The following is a 20,361-nucleotide window of genomic DNA, read 5'->3' as shown; positions in this document are numbered from 1 at the left end:
CCTTCCTGACAGAGTACATATTCATACCTCTTCAAACCTAAATTTATCCTGGAAACTCAATGATCTCTGCACTTTGACAATAACAAGATAATCTCAAGCTGGCACTGATGTTCCTTTGCCTCTCGAGACTGATCCTTGTAATAACGTTTCAATAAACTTAGTAATTCTGAGCATGTACCATCTTTTGGTCTGATAAGTGAATAATAGTGCACAAATTAAATGCTACCACTGAGTTAGCCCATGCAAAAGACACAAATGTATTCTCAGTGGACAAATGTATTCCTGTGTAATCATGACCGCAGCAGAAAATGGAATCTGTCATAAAAAATAAATCATCCAAGAGTCAGACCTTGTTCACACAACTCAGCACTAAGTTTCATTTTCCTGATTCTTCAGCTGAGAGTCTAAACAAACCCTTGTAAAACAGTCTGACAGATCACATTGTTCATCAAAGTCGGATTCTACAGCCTCAGAATTCAGATGTCTGAAACCGTGGCAGCTGGGAGACCCACTGCTTCTTCTTGTGTGCTGGTCTCTCTGTGATCACACCTTCATTCAGTTAGGTTTTCCAGTTTCAGAAGGCACAGAGTGCAGAGAGGTGGTGCAAAGCCTGCTGGCTGCTTGTTTTGGGGGGAGTATGGGAGGGAAGTCTGGAGGTGATAAGGGTTGAAGTAATGGAATTAGCTAAAGGTTGTTGTGGGCGAGATTGTGGAGGTGCTACTTGTCGGGGTAAGACATTCAGAAATTATCTTATGACAGCCAGGGAATCTCATTTAGGGCAACAGAAGAGTACAGTAGTTAGAAGTCAGCCTTTGGAGCCAGACTATGTGGGTTCAAATCCCACCTCTGCCACTTCCTAGCTATATGACTTGGGGTGAATTATTTTTATACTCTGTCTTAAAATCTTAATGTAAAATGGGGATGACAGTGAAGATGTGTTAATATATTTACAGCATTTAGAACAGTGCCTGATACATAGTAACAATCCAGGATATGTTAGCCATCACTACTACTCTAACAATCCATGTTGGGGCTAACACTGGGATAAAAAAAAGGAAATAAGAAACCACAAATAAAACTTGTTGGAAAATAACAAACAATTTTTATCCCTTTAAATATGTATATTAGATTCCTCTGGGTTGCCGGGGAGAGGCACAATTGAGTTGCCTCAGTTAATTAGACTTTATTTTAAACCTATTTTGCTTCTTTCTGCCTCAGGTCTAATGTTTATGCAAGACTTACTGCCATATAGCTCTTCATCTCTTTGCTTCTGTTCTCTCTACTAACTTATTTTCTTGCTAAGTGCTTCACATTTAAATTTCAAAGAAAGGATGTGAGTGGTTTTCCCAATCACCATTAAGTGTGGCTCTTTCAGCTGTGCCTAGCATGGCAGAGAAAACACTTGTAAACCTGTGTTTCCCCTTCTGCATGCTTGTGAAGGTAAGTTGCAGATAAATGCATTATTTTGCTCTCTTCTGCTTTTAAGGTCATTGGTGCTTCAGGTTGTGGTGATGAAGAGTCTGTGAGAGAAAAGACAGAAGGGACAACAGCTTTATTGCCAAACTTTTCAACAATAGCAATGAGGAAAGAATAGCTAATTTACTCAGGGGTCATTAACTCAAAGAACAGCTCTTGTGAAAGCAACATATTGTAGGTGGCGTGGGAGAAGGGGAGAAAGCAGGGCATGGAACGGCATAGAGGATGGGAATAGTTCTTCCGTCAGAATAATGAGAGGCTCAGGAGTGTTTCATGATATTAGAGAATAGAAGATGGGGAATTTTAGTAAGAATTCTTGTTGACTATGTACATGGATCCTTTTTTTGTTCTTTGAGAGATCAGGCAAAGATTGGCAACGTCATTTGAACCATGCTTCTTTGATTGTGAAACTTCCCTAGCCTAACCATGTGGAACACAGTTTAAATAGGCTTATACAAGGGACAGGCAAAGAGGAGTTTGGGCACGGACATCACTCTGAGCCTCCCTAGGAGGGAGCAGTTTAATTAGATTATTCAGTACAGCAATGGATCCTGGAATTCCAAACACCATGCTGATTCTGTTACCTTCTTTGTGAGCATAATATGAATTTAATTACTTGAGAAAGGACTTCTTTCAAAATATGAAATTATAAAATAACATTTGGCAACTAACAAATAGATGTTTTAAATGCATACCTTTTGAAATCAACAAAAATTGAACTAGATACTTGCATTTGGTTTCTAAATGTGCCTTCAAGAGATCATGTGTTCAAATAGGCAGTAGAGAGCTGTGATTAAAACATCTGGTCCACACAAAGATTGAAACAAATTCAAATGCAGGCTTTTCCACTTATTAACTCCATTGCTTTAGATAAGTTAACTTGTATAGTGAATTTAAATTATGTACACAAATTCTTTGACATTCTTCCCTTCAAGAGTTGGAGCTCAATTTCCCTCCAGTTGAGATCCTGCTGAATGTAGTGACTTACTTTTAATAAATAAAGAGAAAGTAACGTGTTTGGATTTAGAGAGTAGGTCATAAAAAGCACTTCAACCTCCTCTTTAGGACTGCATGCTCTAGAGAAACCCAGTTGCCATGTGTGAGAACACAGCAAGCAGCCCTATGGAGAGGTCCATTTGGTGTGAAGCCAAGGCCTTCTGCCAACAACCTTGTGAGTGAGCCATTTTAGAGTTAATCCTTTAGCCCCTGTCAGGCCTTCAGATGACTGCAGCCCCAGCAAACATCTTCATGAAACCCGGGACCAGAGCCACCCAGCTAAGCTGCTCTCCGACTCCTGACCCATGCAAACTGTGTGAACAAAAAAAATGCTTATTGTTTTAAGTTACTAAATTCTGTGGGTAATTTTTGTTACACAAGAAGTCGTTTTGGTAATATATGGAAGCCAGCATTTGACAGGGGGTCAGACATATAACTGTCCTGGCCATTACAGTAGCTGCGAGCCACATGTGGCTATTTAAATTTGAATTCAAGTTAAATAAAATTTAATATGCAATTGACCAGTCACATTAGCTACATTTCAAGTAACTCTATAGTCACATGGGACTATTGTATTGGATAATGCAGATATAGAACATTTTCATTATCACAGAAAGTTCAATTAGTGTTTCTCTAGAGCAATGAGGCTCAAACAGGAACCTGCAAAGACTTAGGAAAACATGGATACATTTTGTGATCTTTATTTGGATTTAAATATTTGGCATGATGATTATTTTTTTTAAAAATGCATTCCAGATCATTTGGACAACTGTCTTAAAACCAAATATTGCTAACTGATTTCTGTTCGTGATTTAAGACCTTGAATTTGGATGTTTATAATGGAGTTCCAACCAGGCAGTGCTACTCTAAATGTTGAGGACCATTGATAAAAGAACAGAATCTAAGTCTCTGCATAAACAATGGGCACTTAAGATGTCTGTGATATCAACCCGTGGTGTCAAACATGCTGACTGAAAGTTCAGTCATGGGAAAAGTGGTTTATCAGCATAACACACTGAGAAGTCAGTGATTCACTTTAAGCAGAATAGCATTCCCTACATATGAAATTTATGCTCCTAATTTGACTATCATTGATTATATAATTTTGTTTGTATTTGTAATTATCTTTGACCTTATAAATGGATAGTGGCTATACATGCAAATATAGTGTTATACTTATCCATGGTTGTCACATTGTAAAAAATTACTATGATCATACTGAGATTCCATGATATTTTCCTCCTTTAAAAGTGTACCTCCATGACTCAGGTTTGGAAAACAAAAATCCTAGAGGTATTCCATTCATCTCAATTTGCAATTCCTAATTTCTGTGTATCTGAATATAAATTATTGAGCAAAAGATCCTGATTGGCCCAGCTTGAATCATGTATCCCCACTTGTCCGGTGACCTGTGATTAGGATGGCAGGTTCACGCTAGTTAAATATTTCTCTCAGGCTAACTCATATTAATTGAGGTACTTTACAAAGAAGAAAAGCTGGGGAGATACTCCCAAGTTGCCATCTACAACGCTATTAACCATTAGAGATGAGAATCATGCCTGGAAGAGAAGTCTAGTTTTCCTTTCAGTTAGCAGACTTAACATTTTACCCAAGCCTTCACAGAAAAGAATACCTAAGCCTGAATGACCGGGCTGGGGGTACCTATTTTCTGCACAATAACAAGCCCATGAGGGAGGTATTTTTAAATGGGGAACCTCTCCTTGCACTTCACAGCATATCCAGTAGGTGGCCCTGCCTATGCTTTTGCAAATGCCCGTGAACACAAGCGCTTCTTTGATGGTGCATTACATTAGCTCTGTGAGACACCTAACTACTTGCAGAGAACAGGCTTCTAAAGAGAGAAAGGCTTTGATGAATGCAGTAGCATTATATTAAGTTATCGGCATACCTTTTGTTATGTTTATTGTGTCCTGGTTTTTATTTGAACTGGATGAAAAATAATAAGGACTGAACTTCTCGCTCAGCTACGCCTGTGCAACTCTTCTCAAGAGCTCACAGAGCTAGGTCAACCCTTGCTGGGTAAAACAGGTTGGCCTTGGGGCATGCTGTTTTCTCCAGTGTCCTCTTTTCCCGTGTCGTGGAGTGGACTTGAGAAATGCCTCTGCCTGCTATTTATGGGGGCAACCAAACTGCCCTTAGTAACTGCCAATCTCAGTTTCACTGCTCTTGATTCCTATTTTCCTCCTCTCCTCCCTCAAATCCATTTGCAAAAGTCTTCTGTCATCTCCCACTCTGCCTTGTCACCTTCCCAGGTTCCTGCATTCTTCATCCTTGCTTAGTTTATTTCCCTTTAATTTAAACCCACATCTATTTTTCATTTAGCCTTTTGAGAAGTCTCTCCAGGTTTTTCCTCTTTGAAGGTGTTGCGATTAGCTTTTTTATTAAGTGCTACCGACTTCCCGTTGGTGGCATCCATTTAGATGGCAATGTTATCTTTGTGACGTGTTTATTCGAAGAGCGAACAGGGCCTGCCTTCAGAGGTCTGAAAGGAAGGAGTTCCCATTTTCTCACAAAATTTTCTCCTGAAACTTAGAATAACTCAGATCTTCTTGAAATGCATCCTATTTCCCACAGGAACAATTGTATGACTGGGTAAGTCACATAGGTGATAACAGACACTTAGTTATGTAAAACACATTTGGGTCACATTCAAGTTCCTAGCAATTCTAGAAGAGTTAGAACAAATGCACCTGATTCTTTGGGGACCCCAGTAAGAAATGAAATCCTACTATGTGTTATATAGTATTAGCTCTCTCATTTCAGTTTTTTTAAATAATATTTTGTATGTGTGTCTCAACACTCATAACTAGAATAGAAACAGTGGATTAGTTTAAGGTACTTAGCATAATGCCTTCTACCTCCATAATGATTTAAAATAGTAAAGTTAGGTGGAAATGCTCTAAATAGGCACACTTGAATCAATCATGCTTGTTTCTAGTACAAAGATGTCTCATATTCCTTAAAATATTGTCAACAGCCAAACTCTGCACACTGCGTGAAAATAAAAAGCAGAAAGATGAGTTTATTGCAAGGATTTCAACCTGCAAGCTGAGAAATTCAAGGCTACAGGAGCAATGAGTTCTGAGTTGCTCACAGGCTAGGGAGTTTTTACGGGATACACGTGGAAGTTACTTGGCTTTTTCAGCTGATTGGTTGCCTGGTGGTCTCCTCCCTCATTTGGATCCCGGTAGCTGAGTCAGGGGAGCAAGGAAGTCCAGAGATGGCGTAAACAGACTTGGCGTTTGGGGACTGGCTGGCATCCTCTGCTGATTTCTGAGAAGCGCTGTAAATTCCTGCAACTTCTGTTAGGTAAAGTTAACTTTCATTTTCTTTAATGCGCCTGCATTGCTTTAAATGGCCAACTCCATTTCGTCTCAGACGTAAGCAACTGTGTTTTAGTTTGGTTCAACAACGTTAGAAAATAAAATTCTACCCATGTGTAAGAACTGGGTCACTGGGCATGAAGGATCTATTGAAATTTTATACTGTTAAAAAAACAGAATTCAACTGAGAAAATTTGAGGATTGTGTTGGCTTTGTCCAGTGAATCGGGCAGCATGCAATCTAGCAGATAGAAAGGAGCTCTGAGGAGCCATATGAAATGAAAGAATTATGGGCAGAAGGGAGCAGGAACAAGAAAGTTATACTACACTAAAAATCAGGTTGGTTATTGCAAGGTCATGTTCCTTTAAGGGATGGCACGGGTCTATCCAGCAGCTTACCTAGCTAATGCTTATCAGGTGATTCCTAATTGACTGGTTTAAGATTCCATTTCTGGAAGAGAAGAAACTGTAATTAACTCGTCTCAGTTTGGCGACACTGGGCTTAGCATAAGCAACTCCATTTTTTGCCTATTTTCTTGTTTTTAACAATATGCTTGCTAAAGTAAACATCAATTAAAATCACCAAATGGTATTTCTATTGATATTTTAGATTACAGAAGATTTATTTTAAAGGGCCATAGCGTGTTTTTTTTCTGTACAAATAACAACTTTATTTGTCCACACCAGGATTAAGTTACTTAACAGAGAGACAGAGGGTGGTGGGAGGTTGGCATCCACAGCACCATTTATGTCATGGGTTCTGGAGGCACATCATCACTCCTACTGTGGTACCACGTAAAGAGCCATATCTTTTGATTGTTGATTCGTTTTTAATAAACTATCCAAAGGAGTTTGTACAGATAATTTCCCCATAGTTAATGTTCAGAGTCTTTTTGTTGACCTTTTAGTGGCATTCACATCTGTGGTCATGCTTTTCAAAACAGTATCTGAAAGACTGAATATATCAGTAAAGTATTTTAATAGTTAATGTGAGTTCTTAGAATGCCTTTTGGCAATGAATATATTCTTACGTTTTGTAGTTAAATTGACAATCAATTTATTAGAGTTCCACATTCAAAAATCATGCTTTCCTTTGGCCTTTAGCTATTTTTCACAAATTTTATCTTGTTACATAAATCTAATAAATTCTATTTGAGAAAGAACAGTCACCTCTCCTTGTTTACTTATCCTTTAATTAACTTTGATTAGCTCAAGTCTAATGGTTTAAACTCTCTTAAACAATGAATTCCTTGAGCAACTTCGTTAGTTAAATCCCCTAAAATATTTTAAACAAAATTTATAATTTTAATATCTTCAGTTTTTAAGCACCAACTTGACAAACTCTTCGTGTCTGAAGATGCCAAAAATGGTTTACCTGCTCCTTGCCTGAGTTTGAAACCTCTTTATTTATTTTTTAGTTGATTAATTTAACAAATACTTTTATAGTGCTTACTCTCTCAGGCTGCTCTACCCCGTAGTCAAGAAGATCTTTTATTCCCAAGGTTACCAGATAAACAATTCACTCCTCTTCCCCTGGAGGGGAGGGGATGGGACAGGGGAATTATCCACTGGAACACCTGCAGATGAAAAGGTGAAATCAAGGGAAACATGTTCCCTCACTCACCCAGTCAACACACACATACTCAAAACCTCTGGTCTTGTATTCCTGTTACTCTTTGGGCTTATTCATTAACGCTATGCTCAAACAGGGCTCTGACTGTTTCCATCAGTGGGGGACATCCGTGTGTGGCCTCTTCAAAAAAACTTGTACCTGATGGTAGAGGAAAAGATGACTTTAAGACTATTACAGTAGTAGTCAAGACTGTTGTAAGAAGGGATAGAGAATGAACTAAATTTCACTGAAACAAACGGTGAGAGAGTTTTAAGCACTGAGGTGAGCTAGAGGGAAAGTACTGGAGGACTTTTGGTGGAGTCAGTCAATGTGATTAAGCCATCTAAGGTTGCTAGTTGGTGCTTATCATGAAGTTAGGCTCCTATCCTCTCACAGAGACTGGGAGATTGAGGCTCCATCTTTCTTCCTTTTTTTACAAAATTTATTTTATTGAAATATAGTTGACTTGCAATGTTGCGCTAATTTCTGCTGTACAGCAAAGTGATTCAGTTATACATATATATATATATATACATTCTTTTTCATATTCTTTTCCGTTATGGTTTATCACAGGATATTGAATATAGCTCCCTGTGCTGTACAGTAGGACCTTGTTGTTTATTCATTCTATACATAGTAGTTTGCATCTGCTCATCCCAAACTCCCAGTCCCTCTCTCTCCCACTCCCCCTCCCTCTTGGCAACCACAAGTCTGTGAGACTGTTTCTGTTTCATAGATAAGTTCATTTGTGTGATGTTTTAGATTCCACATATAAGTGATATTATATGGTATTTGTCTTTCTCTTTCTGGCTTACTTCACATAGTATGATCATCTCTAGGTCGATCCATATTGCTGCAAATGGCATTATCGCATTCTTTTTTATGGCTGAGTAGTATTCCATTGTGTATATATATACCACATCTTCTTTATTCATCCATCTGTTGATGGACATTTAGGTTGTTTCCACGTCTTAGCTCTTGTACATAGTGCTGCTATGAACATAGGGGTGCATGTATCTTTTTGAATTATAGTTTTGCCCGGATATATGCCCAGGAGTGGCATTGCTAGATCCTATGGCAACTCTATTTTTAGTTTTCTGAGGAACCTCCATACTGTTTTCCATAGTGGCTGCAGCAGTTTACATTCCCACCAACAGTGTAAGAGGGTTCCCTTTTCTCCACAGCCTCTCCAGCATTTGTTATTTGCAGACTTTTTAATGATGGCCATTTTGACTGGTGTGAGGTGGTACCTCATTGAAGTTTTGATCTGCATTTCTCTACTAATTAGTGATGTTGAGCATCTTTTCATGTGAGGCTCCATCTTTCTTGATGATTACATTTCAAAGGGATAGCTCTGCATAGGTCTCTGAGAAAAATAATTCTGGTTTTTAATTTTTTTATACAGCAGGTTCTTATTAGTTATCCATTTTATACACATGAGTGTATACATGTCAATCCCAATCGCCCAATTCCTCCCACCCCACCCCACCCCCCACAGTTTAACCCCGTTGGTGTCCATACGTTTGTTCTCTGCATCTGTGTCTCTATTTCTGCCCTGCAAACCGGTTCATCTGTACTATTTTTCTAGGTTCATTTTATATCTAAAAGGGTCAGAGAAAGGAATAAGTAGAAGATTGTAGAAGATTTATATCTTAAAGGGTCAGAGAAAGGATTAAGTAAATGCTCTAAGAAAAGGGATATCAGGAGCCTGTAGTTAGGAAGAAAACTGTCTAAAATTTAGTTAAGCTGAGGAGTTAGACCTCAGGTGGGTGGTGTCAGTTCTCCCCCATAAGGCTCAGAAGTGGCCAGTAAATCAAATCTGTGTGTGTACCCAAGGAGAAAGAATGAGAAAGAGGTAGCTATTCTCTTGTCCAGGCTAATATTTTGGGGTGCCTAAGAGCTATTTGTGTAATAGATCACCGTAGATCTAATCTCTTCTTTAATGTAAAGTTGTCATTACATCCTTCTGCTGCTTCCTCCCATCTCTCAAATGCCACTTCATCCTCTTCTAGGAGGTGCTGAAAGAAGGTAATAAGAACAGAAGTGTATGCTGATACTTGTTATTCTGATATATTTAGTGAGCATTATAAAGGGTGGCATTTTGATTCTTGATTGAAACGTAGTATTACAAATTAACTTACTAAGATCTATGTTCTGAAGAAGAGGAGGCATTCCCGTTAAGAAAAATTCATACCTGAAGAGTTTAATCTTTTTAAAAAACTTTCTCCAGCAGTCTTCCTCATGATATACTGAGCTTTTGTACCAACCTGCCATTTAATATTTCAGTTCTTAGAAGGCAGCTAAACCTAATGTGGGCAGAGTTACCAGTTTTGATTTAATAAAAACAGTGACCCTCATGTGGAAGGTGAGAAGAGGTGGAATCTATCCATAAGGGAGGAAATTAAATTTTCAAATTTTGATTCATTCTGGAATCCACACTTTTTGGGGCTAAGTTGATAAGATAATTTACCTGAAGAAAAGCCAGATTTAATAAAATGTAAATGTAAGTATATGCTAATTGAAAAACGTTAGAAAGTGTTAGAAAATCAATTCATTTTGTAAGTGCACTGATAAAGAAGGTACTGCAAGGGGATTTATGTAAATATAATTAAGCATTCATCTTGCAAACTTGTTAAACAGCAGCAGGCACTTTAGAAGGTGAAAATAATTAGTTCCTCAGCTCCCATGTGAGCCCAAGTCATTGTTACAATTATATTTGTTTATTACTTCAAAATGACTTTTTATTTCAGTGCAACACAGACTTAGAAACCTATAATCACATCACATTTTTCCTAATAATTTTTGTTTGTATTTAATGTACAAACAATAAATTCCCATCTTTCATAATGTTATTGACCTTTTATCTTTATTTATATTGATTGGTTGGTGGTAAGGTAACAGTGAGGTGCTCTAGGAATCTTGTGCTCAGCCTGAAGTTACCATCCTCCACCTGGGTGGAGGTCTTAGTTCCTGTAGAAGAATTCAAAGATATTGTTATGTATATCCCTTGAGGAAGAACTGGGGCCAGGGCCCAAGGCTACACTATTGTTTCTTGATTGTTCCTCCTTTGTTTATTCATCCCCTCCCTTCCATGATTAGGTGATTAGCTACTGTTTGAATTTGCCCTTTAGTGTTCAGGAAAGTCTAGGAGGCTGAAGCTTTTATCCTGCAAATAAGAAGCTGGGGACAGGAAAGGCTTTGTACCTAGGAGGGCCCCACAGGGTCTTGATCAGTTTCGGTCACATTGGCCTTAAGTTCTTCCTACCCCCAACTTCTTTTTTACCCTAAGCCTTTGCAAGTGCTAATCCCTGTGTTCAGAACACTTCTCACATCTTCCTGTTTTGTTAATTCATTTTCACTATTCACATCTCAGCTTAAGTCTGACTTTTCCAGTAGCCTTTCTTGAGTTCCCCAAACAGTTCAGGTTTCCCCCTTTTGTGACTTTTCCACCCTAACCACTACATATGTTAGTACCGGGGTAGGCTTCCTTCTAACACTTTACATAGGCACCAATTTGTTGCTCCAAAAGTTAATCACTTATGACCATGTTTAATAGATAAAACTTTAATTTGGCTAAGTGCACAGGAATGAAAAACCAGTACTTAGAAAATTATAGGTTTTGAGGAACTGTTACAACCCAAGGAAAGAATTTTAGGAGTTATTCTAGACTTCTAGGCAGCTCTAGACTGCATGTTGAGAGCAATGTGAATTATGCTCAGTAGAAACAAATAAATAAATAAATATCCTTGTTCCTCTGCCTATCACCACAGAAAGATGTGTTATCAGAGAAAACAGGAAATTAAACATAGGAACCATTCAGTATCTTTGCTAGGCTAGATTCACCAAACCAGAATGATTTCATCAAATAAGATTTGTTGCTTGGTCTAGAAATATTTATGCATAATCAAAAATTCTCAGTGTAGGGCTTCCCTGGTGGCGCAGTGGTTGGGAGTCCGCCTGCCGATGCAGGGGACACGGATTCGTGCCCCAGTCCAGGAGGATCCCACATGCTGCGGAGTGGCTGGACCCGTGAGCCATGGGCGCTGAGCCTGCAGGTCCGGAGCCTGCAGGTCCGGAGCCTGTGCTCCACAACGGGAGAAGCCACAACAGTGAGAGGCCCACGTACCGGGAAAAAAAAAAAAAATAGTGCTCTGGAAGAAAACATTTAAATTGCAACTGGATTAATAAAAAGTTTAATGGTTGCTGGGTCTAGACCATCATTTCTTTTTTGCTGTTGTTACTGTTATTAAGCTAAAATGCACACTTTTTAATTAAAAGCCCTTAATTTATTCAGATTGTTATTCTTTAAATCAAAGAATATTCGTACAAATATTATAGCCCTTATATAATACTGTATTTGCTTGTTTGTCTTCCTGCCAAAGTATGAGATCATAGTGGGTGTATTCTCATTTGTCTATAGGTATCTAATTTTCAAATGAATAAATAAATGAGTAAATAAAAAATGAAGATGAGGGTAAGAAGTGTGGATAAATTTCAGTTTCCTCACAATTTTGCCTCGTTCTGAATCTAGTCCTATCACTAAATATATTTACATTCTGATACAGGCCGATATCAGAATCAGAGAATTTTTACTGGAAACTCATAGAGGTAGAAGGTATTTTAACTTTTTTTGTTTTTAATTAATACTCTTGAATTCTGGTGGAGACAGAAAGGTTTGAGGCGCCGCAGTATATGCCAAGAGATGCAGAGACAGGAGTGAAGAGAAATATAAGAGAGAAAGTTGGGCTTGAAGACTCATAATGAGAAAAGTAAATACCTTCCACTCTGACATCACTCCTGGGTTTATATAGCAAAGTGCAGAAGAAGCTCCCAGGCATAGTCAGACAGAAGTCAAGTCATGGCATATTAAAATTGAGAGCAGTAAAAGTTATTATCAAAAGTCAACTTTGTCTTCTATTACCACTTCTTTTATTGACATCCTTGTATTTATAATTAAGAATTTTCCTAAATTTCAAAGCTTGTTTTTGTTCTGAAGACAGCAGTTTGCGAGCATTTTATATTAAATGAAAGAAAAAAGAAAGCTCACATAAGAACCTGCTTTAATCTTTTCTTTTAGTAAATTTTCCGCTTGTACATGGAAACACTAAACATTGAAGAGAATTTAAAAGTCTGTCCTGTAAACATAACTCTCCAATGGCAGTTATGTTTCTTTGACTACCAGCAAACAGAACTTGATTTTGGCGTCTTGAACAACAACAACAAAGTATTTATTGGGTAGCTATGGGCAGCAGTGTATACACTCACAGGGAAAGTTGAACAACCAGGACTCTTAAAGGATAAATCATAGGATAGTTCCAGTACTTTGGGTTGCAAAAAGAAACAATTAGATTTATTTTGGACATTGCTCTTGGGATAAATCAAGAGTCCATTTTTGTTTTAAACCTTTTATTTTGAAGTAATTTTAGACTTACAGAAAATTTGCAAAAATAGCAGTTTCCATACTCTTAACCACATTGCAACTACTAATACCAGGACATGAACATTAGTGTAAGGTTATTAATTGAACTAAAGACCTTATTTGAATTTGACCTGTTTTTCCACTAATGTTTTCTATCTGTTCCAGAATTCCATCCAGGATCCCATTTTGCTTTTAAATTTTATTTCTCCTTAGTCTCCTGCAGTTTGTAATAGTTCCTCAGTTTTTCCTTATCTTTCATAACAGTCGTTTCTTATCTTTCATGATCTTGATACTACTGAAGGCTATTGATCAATGACTGTCAAATCTTCAATTTATGGATGCCTGAAGTTTTCCCATGATTGAATTGAGGTTATGTGTTTTGACAAGAATATCACAGAAATGATATTATGTCCTCAGTGCATCATATCATGGGGTTCATGATATTGGTAAGTTTCTTTACTGGGGATGTTGACCTCGATCACTTGCTTAAGGTGGCTTCTGTCAGATTCCTCCACCGTAAAGTTAATATTTTTTCCTTTGTAATGATGAATATCTTTGGGTGCTAATTTGATACTGTGCAAATCCACCTTCTCTTCAAATGTTTAATCAGTAATTTTAGCTTCTACCTGTTGATCTTGTCTGCAACAGTTATTGCTGTGGTGTTTGCCAGTGGTGATTTTATATTTCCCTTTATATTTTTAATTGGACTTTTGTATTAAAGAGCTATCTCTTCTTCCTTATGCATTTATTTAATTGATTCTATATTTGTATCACTATGAACTCATGGATGTTTATTTTTTATGGGTTATAAGTTAATTCTTTGTTTGTTTGTTTGTTTTGAGGGAGGGGGCTCAAATTATTCTAGTTTTGGCCATTATGAATTGCTTCAGATTGGTGCCTGTTTTTGAGAAGTATTTTTTTTGAATACTTTCATACTATCTGATATTACATAATTTTTAGTTTTATATTTCACTGCCCCAGTCCTGGAATCAACTATTTCCCTAAGGATCTCTGGTTCTTTTTATTGGAGGATAGTGTTTAGAAACCAAGATCTGGGTACTATGTGTGCGCATTGCTACTGGGATGTCATATATATATATATATATATATATATATATATATATATGTATATATATATATATACACACACACACATATACATATATATGTATACTAATTCAGGCATACTCAAATATCTATATATAGGTATCCATCTCCTTGTATATATATTAAAACTATGAATTTTCTCTGAGATATTGAATTCCAATTTAATAACAAGTGTTCGTTTTAGATTTCTTCCTTTGCTCCAACAGTGAGAAACCTGGCTCTTATTATCTCCCATATGGTTACCTATTTGTTTAAATCTAGTATACCCATATACAGTTTCTGAACTCCTAACTTATATCCCTGTGAGAAAGATTTTTATCAACTAGATAACAACACTTATGTACAGTTTTTTGGTCGTGCTATATCCGGTTTAGACATTGTTTTCCAAAGTTACCTAGGTTAATTTTTCTCTTCCCTGTCACAAATGAATGTGGTTACTATTCATTTGTAATACATTTAGAGTTCTTTTGTAGTATTTGTATCCTGTTTTGGGTTCTTACCCATTTTGGTTGGTTTTATTGTTGTTTTTTGTTTGTTTGTTTGTTTCCGTTTTTGAGTATGTGAAACATTACTATGGGTCTCTGGGTTAGAGCTATGCAAAAAAACATATCTACTCAGAGAAGTATCACTCCCTCCTGTTCCTGCTACCTTGTTCCCATTTCTCACTTCTTACAACAATTTTCACCAGTCCTTATAGGTAATATGTTGTTTTTAATTTCTGGTTTATCCTTCCAGTATTTATTTCACACAGATGAAGAGATAATGTGTATATTTTCTTATATTCCTTTTCTTTCTTAAGTGAAGTTTGCATACTCTTTTGTGCTTTGTTTTTTTCACTTAATGGTATATTTTTGAAATCATTCTGTATCAATTCATAAGTGTATTCCTAATTCTTTTATTACAGCTGCATGAAACTGTTGTATGGATGTGCTAGAGTTTACTCAACCACTTTCCTATGTATGAATATTTAGGTTGTTTCAATATTAAATAATTACAAACAATGCTACAATGAATGACCTTATGCATATGTATTTCTGTATTATTGGAAGTGTATTTTGAGGGTAGATTCCTAAAAGTGGGATAGTTGGTCTGAAAGATATGTGCATATATACTTTTGTAAGGCATTGTTAATTTCATTTTAGAAGGGCTATATATATTTGCATTTCTAGCAGTAATGTATGAGAGTGTCTTTTTCCCCATAGTCTCACCAACAAAATGTTCTGTTGTATTTTAAATTTTTTCCAGTCTCTAAAAGATCAAAAATGACATCTTGCAATTCTCTCATTATGAGTCAGCTTGAACATTTTCTCCCTATTTGAGGAGAATTTTTAATATCTTTTTTTTTTTTTGAGAAGTGTCTGTTCATTTTTTATGACATTTAAAATTTTTATTTATTTATTTTTGGCTGTGTTGAATCTTTGTTGCTGCTCACGGACTTTCTTTAGTTGCAGCCAGCGGGGGCTACTCTGTTGCAGTGCACAGGCTTCTCATTGTGGTGACTTCTCTTATGTCAGGGCCTGGGCTCTAGGTGCACGGGCTTCAGTAGTTGTGGCACATGGGCTCAGTAGTTGTGGCTTGCAGGCTCTAGAACGCAGGCTCAGTCATTGTGGCGCATGGACTTAGTTGCTCCGCAGCATGTGGGATCTTCCCAGACCAGGGCTCAAACCTGTGTCCCATGCATTGGCAGGCGGATTCTTAACCAGTGCACCAACAGGGAAGTCACCATATTTTCTGACATTTTTATTGAGTTTTTGGTTTTTTCCCCTTAATTTTAAGGTTTTTTAAAAAAATATGCTAGGGATATGAGCCGTCTGTCTGTGGTGTATGTTGTTAATAGTTTTTCCTAGTTGGTTAGTTTCCTTTAGACTTTGTCTATGGTGGTTTTTTTCCATGCAAATTAAAAAAAAAATGTTGTCAGACTTACCTGTCTTTTTCTTATTGCCTCTGAATTTTGAGTCATACATAGTTAGAAAGCCTTTCTCTGTGATGAAGTTAAAGAGGAATTCATCTGTATTTTCTCTTATTATTTGTGGTTTAATTTTTTTCATTTAGGTTCCTAATCCATTTGGAGTTTATTCTTATTTAAGGTGTGAGATATGGGTCCAATTTTATCTTTTTTTTTTTTTTTCCCAAATGGCTTCTTAGTTGACCCACCACCATTTATTTAAAAACATCCATCTTTACTCAGGGCTTTGGAATGCTGTCTTTGTCATATATTAAGTTGCCATGTGCATTTTTTATAAATTTATTTATTTAGGCTGCATTGGGTCTTCATTGCTGTATACAGGCTTTCTCTAGTTGTGGCAAGTGGGGGCTACTCTTTGTTGTGGTGCGTGGGCTTCTCATTGCGGTGGCTTCTCTTGTTGCAGTGGCTTCTCTTGTCGTGGGCTCTAAGCACATGGGCTCAGTAGTTGTGGCTCATGGGCTCTAGAGTGCAGGCTCAGTAGTTGTGGTGCATGGGCTTAGTTGCTCTGTGGCATGTGGGATCTTCCCGGACCAGGGGTTGAACCCGTGTCCCCTGCATTGGCAGGCGGATTCTTAACCACTGTGCCAACAGGGAAGTCCACCATGTGCATTTGCATCCAATTATGGACTTTAATAACTGCATAGGGCTCATAATTTTTCTTTAGCCATTTTTTCATGAAATTCTTGCATGTTTATTTCTCCATATGAACTTTAATAGAAATTTGTCTAACTGCAAAAAAGCATTTTTGCATTTTTATTGGAATTGTATTAATTTTATATATTAACTGAGGGAGAACTGACATCTTCATGTCGAGGTACTCTATCCAAGAAGAGGAAATGTCTATTTCAAGTCTATTTTTGTGACTTTTGGATTGTTTCACAATTTTCCTCATAGAGATCTTATACATTTTATGTTAAATCTATTCCCAAGTATTCTACCTTTTAAAATAAGATTTTAAATGGTTTTTCTCTATCTTTATGTCCTTTGACTATTTATTACATGTTTATATGAAGACTATTGATTTCTGTATCTTAATGTTATAGTTTGTTACTTCACTGAATTATTTTATTGTTTGAGTTAGTTTATCATTGATTCTCTGATGATTTTCAGGTATACTATCATATTATTTGCAAATAAAGATAATATCACTCCTTTGTCCATTCTTATTCTCTTGTCAACTACTTTTGTCTAATTGTTGATTAATATTTCTAGTACAATATCAACTAGGAAAAGGGATAGTGGAAATGCATGCAGTATTTCCCCTTTATATAAGATAATAGCTTAAGGAGTAAGGTACACACATATGTTAAGAAAATATCTATGTCTCAGTTCTTATTTTCTTGAGGCTTTTTTTTTTTAAGCAATAGTTGGGTGTTGAATTTTGTCAAAGATATTTTCAGCACCTCTGAAGATAATCATAATCGTCCCCTTAGATTTAATAATATGGTGTATGATATTAATAGATTTCCTAATATTAAACTAACCTTACATTCTGGGAATAAATCCCACTTGGTCACGGTGTAGTATTTTCTTAATGTGGTTCTGGATTCTGCTTACTAATATTCTGTTTAAAAAATTTTCACCATTATTTGTGAGTGCAGTTAGTCTTTAATTTTCTTCCCTTGTACTCTTTCTGGTTTAAAAACGTTTATTATTCTTTCTTCATAAGGGAAACTAGGAAATTTTTCTTCCTTTTCAATGCTCTGTAATAACTTTAGAGTATTAGGACTATCTGGTCTTCGGAAATTTGGTAAAATTCCTCTGTAAAAACCCCTAGGTCTGGTGCTGTTTTATCAGTTTGTTTAAAAAATTTTTTTCTATTTCTTCTAAAAAATGTGTCTGTTTCAAATTTCAAACTTGAATGGGGTCAATAGTCAGGTTTTATTTTGTGAGCCAACTAGAAAATCTTTTTTCTTTTAGTAGGTGAATGTTTTAGGCTGAATTGTGTTCCCCCAAAATTCATATTGAAGCCCTAAACTCCATTATATAGAATGGGATTGAATATGAAGATAGGGCCTTTAAGTAAAATATTAAGTTAAAATGAGTCTGCAAGAGTGGGCCCTCATCCAATCTGGCTGTGTCCTTATAAAAAGAGGAGACTAGGGCATAAAGAAAGACACCAGGGATGCAAATGTAGAGAGGAAAGACCATGTGAGAACACAGAGAGAAGGCAGCCACCTACAAGCTAAGGTCAGAATGAACCAAACCTTCTGACAACTTCATCTTGGATTTCCAGCCTCCAGGACTATGAGAAAGTAAATTTCTGTTGTATAAGTCACCTAGTCTGTGGTGTTTTGTTACGGCAGCCCTAGCAAAGTAATACAGTGAATTAAGCTCATTCACAATTATTTTTGTGACTGATATGTTTGGTCTCAATTCTTTGTGATATATATAGTTCACTCATTACATGTGTTTCCCTATGAGAGTATTTCTGTATAAGTTACATATAGTTTGCTCTTTTATTTTAAAAATTTGGGGGAGTATACAGGAAGGTCTATTTTTGTCTAGTGGTAACCTAGTAGTAATCTTTTGAATGCTGTTTATTCAACCCTTTACCACCTAGCTTATCAATTTTCATTTTATTTTGTAAGTATCCTTTAGCACCCACACATCACCTATACAACAAGGAACTTTTTATATTTTCCTCTTTTTCCCTCTCTTCCCATTTTTAGTTGCAATATTTCTGATTTATCACAATATATAACCATTGGGTATTAGTCTTACACTCTCACCTCCAACATTATTTTAGTCTTATATGTATATTCCTTTTTTTTTCTTTTTTTGGCTGAGCCACATGGCATGCAGGATCTTAGTTCCCCAACCAGTGACTGAACCCGTGCTCCCTGCATTGGAAGTGCAGAGTCTTAACCACTGGACCACCAGGGAAGTCCCTCATATACCTATATTTTAAAGTGCTTGCATTCAGTCCTTTTGCTGAAGTTTTCCTCATTATTATTTGGTTGAATAAAGCTCATCCTCTAGTTGGCAGAGGTCAGCAAACTTTTTCTGTAAAAGGCCTGATGGTAAAAATTTGGAGCTATGTAAACCGAGAGGCCATAAACTATTTCTGTCACAACAACTCTATCATAGTGTGAAAGTAGTTACAGGCACTATGTAAAGGAATGTGTGTGACTGTACCTTACCAAACAGCACCTTGGGCCATAGTTTGCCAAATAGTACTCTGGTAAATTTCTCAAAAAGGTCTGATTTATACAGAATTCCTTAAGTTCTTTTATGTTGAAAATTGCTCATTGGCTTTGTTTTACATCCTCGTTATTTGAAGGACAGCTTGGCTGGATACAAAATTTTTGTTTCATATATTCTTTCATTGAATTTTTGAAAACTGAAGTCCCACTGTTGCCTTGCTTTTTGTGTTTTGAAAAGTCAGATATCTTTATATGACATTTTGCCTGCATGTCTTGAAGATCTTATCTTCATATTTGAAATTGAATAGTTTTAGCTAGAATATGTCTCAGAATTGATTGATGTGGGCTCACTTTACCAGGTAATTTTTTGAGTTCTTTCAATGTGTATATTTGGGTCTCTTTTTATATTTCGGGAAAGTTTTCTGGGATTAGAGTTTTGAATATTAACTCTGTCCCATTGTGTTTTTTTCTTTTTCAGTGACTCTGATTATACGTATGTTATTCCTTCTCTGCCTGTCTTCTATTCCACTGCTTTCCTTCAGATCCTTTTCATTTCTTTCTTTATGTCATCTTTATCTCTTGGTTGCTTTCCTGTATTTCTTGAATGTACCTTTTAATTTTCATTTGAGTCGATTCTCCCTTGAGTATTTTAATGCATTGTTGTATTTACTCTTTGTAAGGACTTAAGTGTTAAGGTGCTAAACTAATATCCACATTTCACACATAAGAAACATGAGACTTTATGCACTAAATAAACTATAGACCTGCTTAAAGGAAGTTCATGAAGTAGAACCCAGAGTTGTTGAGTCCTGGGGAACAACGTTTGCACACCAATATGCCATGCTCCATGTTAGTGCAGAACAGAAGGATCAGCATAATAGAGTCACTGTGCATGTCTCTGCAAACACTAGAATGTGAGCTCCAATATCTCGAACAGAGGCTGGCACCAAAGTAGATATTGAAAATTGTTGCTGAGTTAATATTGCATGAGTCATGTCCCCATTGAAACTGCAAAACACATGATCTTCAGGACACCAAAGAACAGGTGGTGATTGCAGGCTGGCAGTTCTTGTGACAGCTGATATCTGTACTGATCTGCAAACCACTTCTAAGCCTCCCTATTCTCCCAACACCTAGTTTTTTTCACTTCCCTTCAGCTTTATCCCATCTGCCCTAATAGGTACATCTCTCCCTGCCAAATGGTAACCAAAGCTCTGTTGGAAACTTGGGGATAAGACTAAGAGCACTAACCAGATAAGTGGTTTGTGATTTGCTCACATAGATTGTTTTGAATAT

The sequence above is a fragment of the Phocoena sinus genome, chromosome 10 (assembly GCF_008692025.1).
Source record: "Phocoena sinus isolate mPhoSin1 chromosome 10, mPhoSin1.pri, whole genome shotgun sequence".
Lineage (NCBI taxonomy): Eukaryota > Metazoa > Chordata > Mammalia > Artiodactyla > Phocoenidae > Phocoena > Phocoena sinus.
The sequence above is the reverse complement of the archived record's forward strand: the minus strand, read 5'-3'. Positions refer to the sequence as shown.